Source organism: Ochotona curzoniae, unplaced genomic scaffold, assembly GCF_017591425.1.
Source record: "Ochotona curzoniae isolate NIBS_2020 unplaced genomic scaffold, NIBS_Ocur_1.0 contig_2982, whole genome shotgun sequence".
Taxonomy (NCBI): Eukaryota; Metazoa; Chordata; class Mammalia; order Lagomorpha; family Ochotonidae; genus Ochotona; species Ochotona curzoniae.
In genome coordinates this window covers 76,249-87,052 of record NW_024465673.1, presented here as the reverse complement: position 1 = coordinate 87,052, position 10,804 = coordinate 76,249, and the positions used below count along the sequence as shown (strand labels likewise).

Below are 10,804 nucleotides of genomic sequence, written 5' to 3'. Positions count from 1 at the left end.
CCCAATGATTAGTTTGTTTTAGTATCATCTGTATAGGTCAAGTGTTGGCAACCTGTCCAACCTAACCTAGGGTTCATATATTAGGATTAATCCAAGCTAAAATATCTGATAGAATGAGTTCAGGATATTTATGTGCCGTACGAGAGAAACAATTCCCTTTTTGTCTCCTTGGAACTTTCTACTTTTATTTGGTCTGGCTTCAATACACAGTAACACCAAATTAGTTATCAATATCTTTCCAAAACTGTGATGGGACATATGGGGACATAAAGGAGCAAGAGGGTCACAGCTTTAAAACTTACCCTTGCTGACTTGGATACTCCCATATGAAGGGTCTCCTCATTCTGTAGAATGCACATTGGTTAGGTTCTCATCTGGCAGGTGGCCTAGTTTTGGTTAGGCATTGGGGATGAGGGTTACTCATCTGATGCCATTTCCCTTGTGCCCCCTTAGCTGGAGGAGGCTAAATAGCTATGGCCAGTAAACCACCTGCCTTTGTATCCTTTTGTGATCCCTCTCATCTTTTGTCCCGTTTCCACCAAGCCCTAGTCAGTCTCTACCAACTTAGGAGGATTCATCACAGGACTGATAGCCAGTCTCTGGGGCTTTCTCCAGACGCTTGGTAGGTGCTTAGAACTGCCTGAAATTCCTGGTTTTAGGGCTCCAAGAATTTTTGTCTAAGACTGGCTTAGTTTCAGCAAGGAGGCAGAGGGCTTTTGTTCTGGTTTCTTCTGCATCTTACCTTATCCTGCTTACCTCTGTGGAAGTTTTAGCAACATACTTGTATAATGTTCCTAATGAAGGATAATTCCTTGGTGTCCCAACTTGCAGCCATCACTGGGGACTGATTCTACTGTTGCATACTTTCTTCCTCTTTGGCCTTTTCCTGAGGGTGGGAGTTCCTCAAGATTGGCTCTCAAACCTTTGACATGTGCTTCCGACATGTGCCTTCCAATGAGCTAAACAAGGATGGTGAATGCCAGATGCACCATTTTAATCCTCCTCTCCACCTGGAACAGGATAGAGAGGAAACTCACCTCCCCCTTTCCTCATAGCTAGTCCTTGCACGAATAATGCCTGGTGTGTTAGCACACCTGTTAGCAGGCTGCTTCTACATACAGACGGAGGGCTGTGGCATCTGGTAATGGGCTGAGCATTCTTGTGGGTTCTCAGGCCCTTTCTCTTTACCTCTCCTTACATGTGTGAAGAGCTTCTCTTTCAAACTATTTCAAGCTATTCTTTCCTTTTTCTTTTTTTGTATGGTGGTTTTGGAAGGACTACACTTTATTTCTAATTGGACCATGAGGACACAGAAGGCGATCAGGCTTCCCCACAGGGGGAGTTTACCAGTGCTTAGCAATGGTGACCCAGTACACAGGAAGTAAGGATCTGTTTCCAACTGAACAGACATAGAAAAGTGGTAAATCTCACGCACCATGAAGGAGAGCACAAATGCAGAAAAATTAAGTTTCAGACATAATTCCACAAATGACAACACTTTCTATTATTTTCTAACTGTTCCCTGTAGAGATCTCTAAACTTGAATGGTGTCAAACTTATGAAATTCGGCCTGAACAAGGTCAAATAACCCAGAAAACCAAGCCTGGGCATTTCCTGGGCTGCTGCTTTTGCAATCCTTAATCCTAGAATGGACCTGACATGTTCCCACTGTCCTGGGAAAAGTCTGACACTTTTTAATTGTCAATTCTTTCCTGATTGTGTACTTCCTCTCTGGTTTTGATTTTTATCATGTCTTAGAGATTTGTTATGAAGCAGTCACAATTAACTCACTCCATGATTTCATGAGGTGTTAGATAGAAAGTGGTTCAGTTGGTCATTTTCACCCCTTGGACTTTTGAGTAAGCACTTCAGGATTGCTCGGTGCCACATCAAGCATCCCATATGGACAAGATGGAGCAAGCCATGGACAAGCTGCCATTGCCAATTGCTTCATTTCCAGTTGTGTTGGGGTTCACCAATTTCAATAAGGAGTGGTGCCAAATAATAGGGTTTGAGTGGAAGTTGCTCAGAGGAAAGCTTTCTGGTAAGGAAGGAGAAACCGTGAAGGTTTACTTATCTCAAGAGTAGCCTCTCTGAGAAGCAGCTTGTAAGGGCATGTATAGTAAGGATTGGATTGTGGTGGGGGGTGAGGGCCCAGGAGGGTTCAGGAAGGCCCTTCGTGTTGTAGCACCAGGTCTTCATACACTGCATGTTTAAGATCTGACTTAAATTAGTTTCTTGCAGCTTTGATTGATCGAGTGGTGGTGTGGGTTCCTCCAAACACAATGGTGTGAATAATTTTACCTGGAATATCTTCTGATAACAAGCTCAAACACTGAACTGTTTTATATTCCCTGCACCTGTTCTTGTACCTCTTCTTGCCTAAGATATACACTCTTGGCTAGAAAATCCACAAAGTGTATAGGAATGATTGAATAGAAAGATGGTTTTGAGTCTTATCTGTTCTTCTTGCAATTCAACTCTGCTAACTTGCTGGGGAAGGAATTACAACATGGCCCTAGCACCTGGAGCCAGCCTGGGCTGGAGTTTCTGGCTTCTGGATTTAACCTGGTTCAGACTTAGATGTTGTGGCTCTCTGGAGATTGACCCAGTAGATAGAAGACACACTTCTTTCTTTCTCTCTTTTCCTCCCTGTCATGCTGCATTTCAAAAAACAAAAAAAATGCCTTTTTTTTTCTTAACAAAAGGTTCATTTTGAGCATACGTTTTTGGAAATCTATGCATAATTTTTCATAATATGTATTTTACATGAACTTTTTGATGATCACTTTGTGTTCTTTTTCTGTAGTCTGACCTCAGGCTTCAGCTTGGAGAGAAATAATAGGTTCTCATTAATCTTTGATTTTCAGAGACCAGAAACACATTTTTGAATAAAGTAATATGTCATTACTGTATCTTAAATATAATCTCCTAATTATGTTTAAGAAAGCATGGCAAGTATTTAATTTTCTTTTTTTTAAAATATTTATTTATTTTTATTGGAAAGTCAGTTATACAGAGAGGAGGAGAGACAAAGAGAAAGATCTTCCTTCTGCTGACTCACTCCCCAAGTGGCTGCAATGGCCAGAGTTGAGCCAATGCAAAGCCAGGAGCCTAGAGATTCTTCTGGGTCTCCTAAAGCTTTGGGCCATCTTTGACTGCTTTCCAAAGCCACAAGCAAGGAGGTGGGTGGGATGCGGGGCTACCGGGATTAGAACGGGTGCCCCTAAGGGATCCCAGCACATGCAAGGTGAGGACTTTTAGCTGCTATTTGAAAACCTATGTCAGATCTTATTGCTGCTCTCTTATTGTCTTACAAAGTAGCTGACACACAATAAACAGTAATAAAATAAAATAAAATAACAAACGTGTAACTGCAGAACCAGTTCAAACTTGCTCAATTACACAAATAAGATAACATACTGAAACATTTGCTTTGTTGATGATAGAATGCTGAGACTTTTTTGGGAACACAATGTAACATGAAATATTGAAATATTTGCTGACAGCAAACAACGTTGGGCTGTTTTTTCAGGCTTAATGTAATAAAAAGTGAAAGGTGCCCTTTGTGTGCTGTAGCCTAAGGCCTCAGTGGAATACAGTCCATTATTGTTGCTCAAGGTTGTCAAAAACCAAACAACTTGGTCTTTGTCTTAACTTTTTCACTCCTCAAGCTAAGCTGTAAATACATCTTATGATTAAAGAGAAACATCTTAGAGCAATTGTGGAGGTAACAGATTAGGTTCTTGCTTTCATTCTCCGTGGTAGAAGCAATTACTTTAGCTGACGACTTTGTGACTAACCAGGTTTACGTTTAAGGCATCAGATCAATAATACTTGCTCAAGAATCCATCCCAGAAACTGGCCTTGAGAAACTCAAGTGAGTTTGCAATGCAATCTGGCAATGGCTAGAGTACCCCAGCCCCTGATCACCCGGCTGGAGGCCAACATGTAGCTAATCCTGTCTCTTGCCCCCTCTTCCTGACCTTCTTCCTTTTGTCTTCCTTTTTTTCCACCAAATTGCCTTGGATAACTTGCAAGGTGAGGACTTTAGCTGCTGTTTTACAACACTAGGACTGGCAGATTAATTGCTAAGATTATTGTGTTGATCCCTTCAGAAGGAGCATTTTGTTTGGAAAAGGACTCTGTTTCTGTGTGTGAGGATTTCTTTCTCTGTGGTGAACTATGAGGAGCTCAGCATCTATTCTACTCCAAATCCCTTTGACCTGAAGCCCAGTTGATTGGAGAGTCTCTAGTTATTATGAAAGACCATACATGATGTATGTATGTGCTGGCTTCCAAAGAATAAGAAGGTTCAGGGTGTCTCCTGGACTTTCAGAGCTGGCTACATTTTCCCCAATGGAACCAGAGCTCGAGGAGCCAAACGTTCCAAGTGCAGTCGAACTAATCAACCAAACAACAACAACAACAACAACAACAGCAACAAACCCACCACTAAACCAAAATCAAAACCCAAACCCAGATCCAAAATCCAACTGTGTAATTGTTGCAGGAGTCACAAAAAAGGCAACCAATTAATTACTCCAGTCATTGGAGCACGGAGGGCTCGTTTGATGCTGACTCCTGCTCTGATAGGGACACCTGCACTGCTGAGATGATCGTCATATCTTGTTTCTTTTCTCTATAAATTCACTTTTATACTTTGTTTGGTCCATAAGCTATAATTATACTGTTAGCATGTAAAGACAATAACCTCAGTCTCTCAATCTCTCTCTCTCTTCTATAGCCTGAAAAATTTCTGAAGAAGTTTACTTCTATTTTTAAAAAATTATTTATTTTTGATACAGTTCCATGGGCTCCAGAATTTCTCTTCACTGATTTGCCCCATCTTATATATCCTAACATTGTAGCTATGGACAATGGCAGAGTTCAGCATCCTATTGTCAAGATACATTTAGCAGTTCATGGGGAGTCCATCTTTGCTTTGGAGGTAGGGATGTGCACTGCATGAGAGCTTCATATCTCAAAATTATAGTCTGTTATACAGTTCCTAAGATACATGTTTACTTATATGTCTATTGTTCTTTTATGTTACATGAAGTTTTCTTCTATCAGAGAGAACGTATGATATTTGTTCTTTTGGGATTGACTTATTTTACAGAGCATAATGGCCTCTAGTTGGGATCATATTGTTGTGAATGGTAGATTTTCATTCTTTTTAATGGCTGGGTAGTATTTCATGGAGTAGATGTACCATAAATTCTTTTTTTTTTTAATGATATTCTTCCATAGGCTCTGGCTGTTTCTCTCCTTTCTTCAAACCTCCTCCCCCCACTGATTTTCCTTGTATTATTATAATAGTATAGTCCTTCAGAAATCATTCTGATATTTAAGTGTATCCTGATATTGTAGGTACCATAGATTCTTTATACACTTTTCTTTTGACAGGCTTCTGGGTAGTTTCCATGTCTTTGCTATTTTAGATTGTGCTGCTGTAAATATTGGATTACAGATCATTTTCTCATATGAAGATTTCATTTCCTTTGAATACATTCCCAGAATGGGATAGCTATCATATGGTAGGTCAATTTTCATCGTGTGAGTACTTTCCATACTGAGTTCCATTGTGGCTACACCAGCCTACACTCCCACCAACAGTGGGGTAGCGTGCCTTTCCTGATTGGTTGTATTTTCTTCTTGGTTTCTGGATAAACCACCCTCCTGGGATACACGATAATAAACGTGTAATATTTAAGATGGAAAAAAAGTTCCATTGTGGTTACACCAGCCTACACTCCCACCAACAATGGGGTAGGGTGCCTTTCCCCTAGGTCCATTGTGGTTACACCAGCCTACACTCCCACCAACAATGGGGTAGGGTGCCTTTCCCCTAGGTCCATTGTGGTTACACCAGCCTATACTCCCACCTACTATGGATAGGATAGGATAGCTTCCCCTGCCACATCCTCTAAAAGTAGCAGGTGTGTTAGAAGTTGTTAGATTTCTGTATGTAGGCCACTCTCATTGGAGTTAGCGGAACCTCAATGTGGTTTCCATTTGTGTTTCCCTAACAGGTAGGGTGCCTAAGCATTTTTTCTTATGCCTATTAACCATTTGAATTCATTCTTCTGAAAAATGCCTGTTCATTTCCTTCACCTCTTTCTTCACAGGGTGTTTGATTTGCTGTTTCTGAAGCTGTTTATAAATCCTGGATAACGGTCCCCTATTGGTTGTGTAGAATACACATGTTCTCTTCTGTTTCTAGTTGAATTTCTTGTGTCACCTTTTCTAGATTTTAAAAGAATATTGTAATTTTACTACTGTCACCCTGAATAGCAGTCCCAAACATTGAGACCTCTCTAATAGATCTGATCCTACAAAGCCATGAAGTATATAAACAATTTTTGAAATTAATTTTATTTATTTATATAAAATGAATACATTTATCATATTCCATGACACAAGTTTAAAACCATAGCAACACATCCTACTTCACCCTCTCCTTCCTTATTTCCTCTCCCCGTCTTAATTTGATAACTCCACTGGCATATTTTCATTTTATTTTGTGAAATAAGTTTAACACACCAATAAAAATATCCATACAAAGTAAGTAGAAAAAAAAAATACTAAAGAAAAAGAGAGAAAAAAAAAACACTTGCTAATCCTCAGGTGGCATTTTGCTAGAGTGATGAAAATCTAATGTCCAGACCTCCTATTTGGTAGAGTCTATTGAGTCTACATATCTGTGCTCAATAGAGTTGGAGAAACTTAAAAACAAGCAAAATTGCAATAAGCAATCTATCGGTTTCCAAAGGCAATGATCAGACAACAATAAAGAGAAAAGCAAATGCCCCTTAATTCAGTCTTTTGCTGAGGAGGAACAAATGTTTTTTCAGAGAAACTTTTTACTCATTATTTTCAAGACAACTTCCATCAGAAATACAAAACAAAAAATAGTAAAGAAGAATCAACATGCATGTGTAACCCCCAAATGAAGGATGCAATGGAGACCAGAGTACCTGGAATCAAGGAGAATCAACAGAATGCATTTCTACTAAGGACTCAGGGTAGACTCCCAATGAATTTTCTAAATATACTTAGACAACAAAAAATTAGAATCCCTGCTATTGCCTATGCCAACAGTGTCATGACCCACATAAACAGCCATCACTCTTTCATCTCTAATTTTAAGTAGTTGTTCTCTAGAGATGTTCATTGCTAATGTGGCTGAGGGTTGTGATGCTCATCCCCTCAGGGAATGGATACCTCTTGTTTCAAATTCAATTATTTTTGTTGTGTATTTTATCTTTTTCCACTTCCTATTCATTTGTATCTTGCTCCATCCTTATAATAGATCCTCATTAATAGATCATTCATAGGAGACATTTTGATTGTTTGTAACACCTAATGTTGTAAATGTCCCTTTCAGCACTGTTTCTGCTGCATCTCATGGACATAGGTATTCTTGTTTTCATTGTTGTTTCTTCAGCGCCACATGGGTAATGCAGTAGCATCAGTTTCTACAAGGCTTTTGATTTTCTTTTTCATCACTTTAGTGACACATTGGTCATTCTATAGCAAGTTGTTTTTAGGTTGTTGTAAATTTCCCATTTTTCTCCCTGTTGTTGATTTTGTTTTCTGACTCTGTAATTAAGGAGATGTGTAATAGAAGTGTAGCAGAGACTACCATGTCCAGATGTGGAGACATAGTGCAGTATGCATCTGTGCATCCAGACCAAAGATGGACTCCCAGTGAAACTGTTGCATGTATCCTGATCGTAGGATGCTGGACTCTTTGACATTGTCCATGTCTACAATGTCAGGAAACAGCAGAAAGATGGACTTATGACTGTTCTTGAAAGATTACGCATTGTAATACTAGAGGAAAAATCAGTAGAGGGGGTGAGGAAACTTGGGGAAGGGGACAGGAACTTCCAGAGCCTATGGAACTGTATCATAAAAAATAATAATATTGATAGTAATAATAACAAATAAGGCAAAAATGCTACAAACATCTGAAAGATAGAAATAAAATTTCCCGGAGGCGCTGGCCAGGCTGGACTGGGCCACAGGCGGCTGCAGCGGCACCATGGAGGCAGTGGCCCCTGCTCCGTGTCCCCGCTGGCTGCTGTTCTTCATGCTTGTGGCGGCTGTGACACTGCTGCCGGGGGGCGATGGCATTACAGTGTTTCTGCCACCTCTGCACAAAAGACAATTTTACATGTGTGACAGATGGGCTCTGCTTTGTGTCTGTCACAGAGACTACAGACAAAGTTATACACAATAGTATGTGTATAGCTGAAACTGGCCTAATTCCTCGAGACAGGCCATTTGTATGTGCATCCTCTTCAAAAGCCGGGTCTGTTACTACAACACACTGCTGCAACCAGGACCACTGCAATAAAATTGAACCCCCTACTGCTGTAAAGCAGTCAACTGGCCTTGGTCCAGTTGAACCAGCAGCTGTCATCGCTGGACCTGTCTGCTTTGTTTGTGTCTCACTTATGTTGATGGTCTATATCTGCCATAACCGCACAGTCGTGCACCATCGAGTGCCCAACAAGAAGGATCCTGCGTTAGATCACCCATTTATTTCAGAGGGCACCACGTTGAAAGATTTGATTTATGATATGACAACATCAGGCTCGGGATCAAGTTTACCATTGCTTGTTCAGAAGACAATTGCAAGAACCATCGTGTTACAAGAAAACATTGGCAAAGGTCGCTTTGGAGAAGTTTGGTGAGGGAAGTGGTGGGGAGAAGAGGTGGCTGTGAAGATTTTCTCCTCCAGGGAGGAGCGTTCCTGGTTCTGGGAGGCGGAGATTTACCAGACTGTGATGCTAAGCCAAGAGAACATTCTGGGGTTTATTGCAGCGGATAACAAAGACAATGGCACATGGACTCAACTCTGGCTAGTGTCAGCTTACCACGAACATGGATCCCTTTTTGATTACTTGAACAGATACACAGTGACTGTGGAAGGCATGATCAAACTTGCTCTGTCCACAGCCAATGGTCTTGCACAGCTTCACATGGAGATTGTTGGTACCCAAGGAAAACCAACCATTGCTCATAGAGATTTAAAATCTAAGAACATCTTAAAGAAAGAAGAATGGAACTTGTTGCATTGCAGACTAGGGACTGGCAGTAAGACATGATTCAGCCACAGATACTATAGATATTGCTCCAAACCACAGAGTAGGAATGAAAAGGTACATGGCTCCTGAAGTTCTTGATGATTCCATAAATATAAAGCATTTTGAATCCTTCAAGCGTGCTGACATTTATGCCATGGGCTTAGTATTCTGGGAAATCGCACCGCAATGTTCCATTGGTGGAATATATGAAGATTACCAGCTGCCTTATTATGATCTTGTACCTTTTGATCCATCCATTGAAGAAATGAGAAAAGTTGTTTGTGAACAGAAGTTAAGACCAAATATTCCAAACAGATGGCAGAGCTGTGAAGCCTTGAGAGTAATGGCTAAAATCATGAGAGAATGTTGGTACGCCAAAGGAACCGCTCGGCTCACAGCTTTACAGATTAAGAAAACATTGTCACAGCTCAGTCAACAGGAAGGCATCAAAATGTAATGCTACAGCTTTGCCTGAACTCTGCATTTTCTTCAGATCTGCTCCCGGGTTCTAATTTGGGAGGTCATTTGTTCTACCTCACTGAGAGGGAACAGAAAGATAGCCCTTCCTTTTGCTACAGGACAATGACAATGAAAAGCTTCCCAGGATTTCTTGGGACCCAGGAAACAGCCACTGGGGGCCTTTCTGTGCACTATGAACACTTCTTTCCCAGGACGGCTACAAAATGTTGTGTAGTCTACCTTTATTTTTAATTAACAAAACTGTTTTTTTTTTTTTTTAAAATGATTATTGGTCTTAAATTTAGGTGACTCTGCTGTGCTGAAAATCATCTTGGAGGGTAAAGGAGCTGGATCGCTGAGTCTCAAAGACATTTCTTATTTTTAAAGAACGTGACTTACTCCTGGTTAGTACATTCTCAGAGAATTCTGAACCACTATAAAGTTTCCTTGATTCAGACTTTGTTTATTTATTTATTTTTATTTTATTATTATTTTTTAAATTTTTAATTTTTATTTTTTTTAATTGTTGTTAACATTGTATTATGTGATACAGTTTTATAGGCCCTGGGGATTCCTCTCACCCCTCCCATACCCCTCCCCCCATGGTGGATTCCTCCACCTTGTTGCATAACCACAGTTCAAATTCAGTTGAGATTCCTTCCTTGCAAACACATGCCTAGCATAAAGTCCAGCGTCTTATTGTCCAGATAAGTTCAGTGGCCTCTTGGGGAGACCTTCTCTAGTCTGAAGATAGGGCTAACAGAGTAAAGATCCGGTCAGTTAAAAGCCCCAACAAAACCTGAGTATCAATATACAACATTATGGAATTAATTGACATAGTATTGGGTAAACAATATGTTAAAAATAATGCAAGTTCCATTCTTCGAAACATCTGGGTTGAGACAGTATCAATGACAGGTTCAAAAAATAACCAACAACCAAACAAAAATTACAAGTTGTACTGCTCTATAACTCCTCAGGATCTTAAAGCTAACACTTATAAAACTCTTAGCTTGAGTCTGAAAATGACCTCATTTGGTGGTGAGGAACATAATTTATGCAACTGTATTTTGTATATTGTTCACATTTTCAGAACAATACATGCCTTCAAACTGGGATTGTACTATACCAGTAAGTGCCACTTCTGCACCTTTCTAAGGCAAATGAATAGAATTCCTTAAATGTGTTGGAATCTGTAGTGTTCAAATTCAAAAAGTTTACTTATCTGGATAACCCAAACTTTCACT

At 40.1% G+C, this 10,804-nt stretch overlaps 1 pseudogene; it reads left to right on the top strand.

Moving 5' to 3' along the window:
* Positions 1-8,050: 8,050 nt before the first annotated feature.
* On the top strand, positions 8,051-9,768 carry LOC121155661 (annotated as a pseudogene).
* The last annotated feature ends 1,036 nt before the right edge of the window (positions 9,769-10,804 follow it).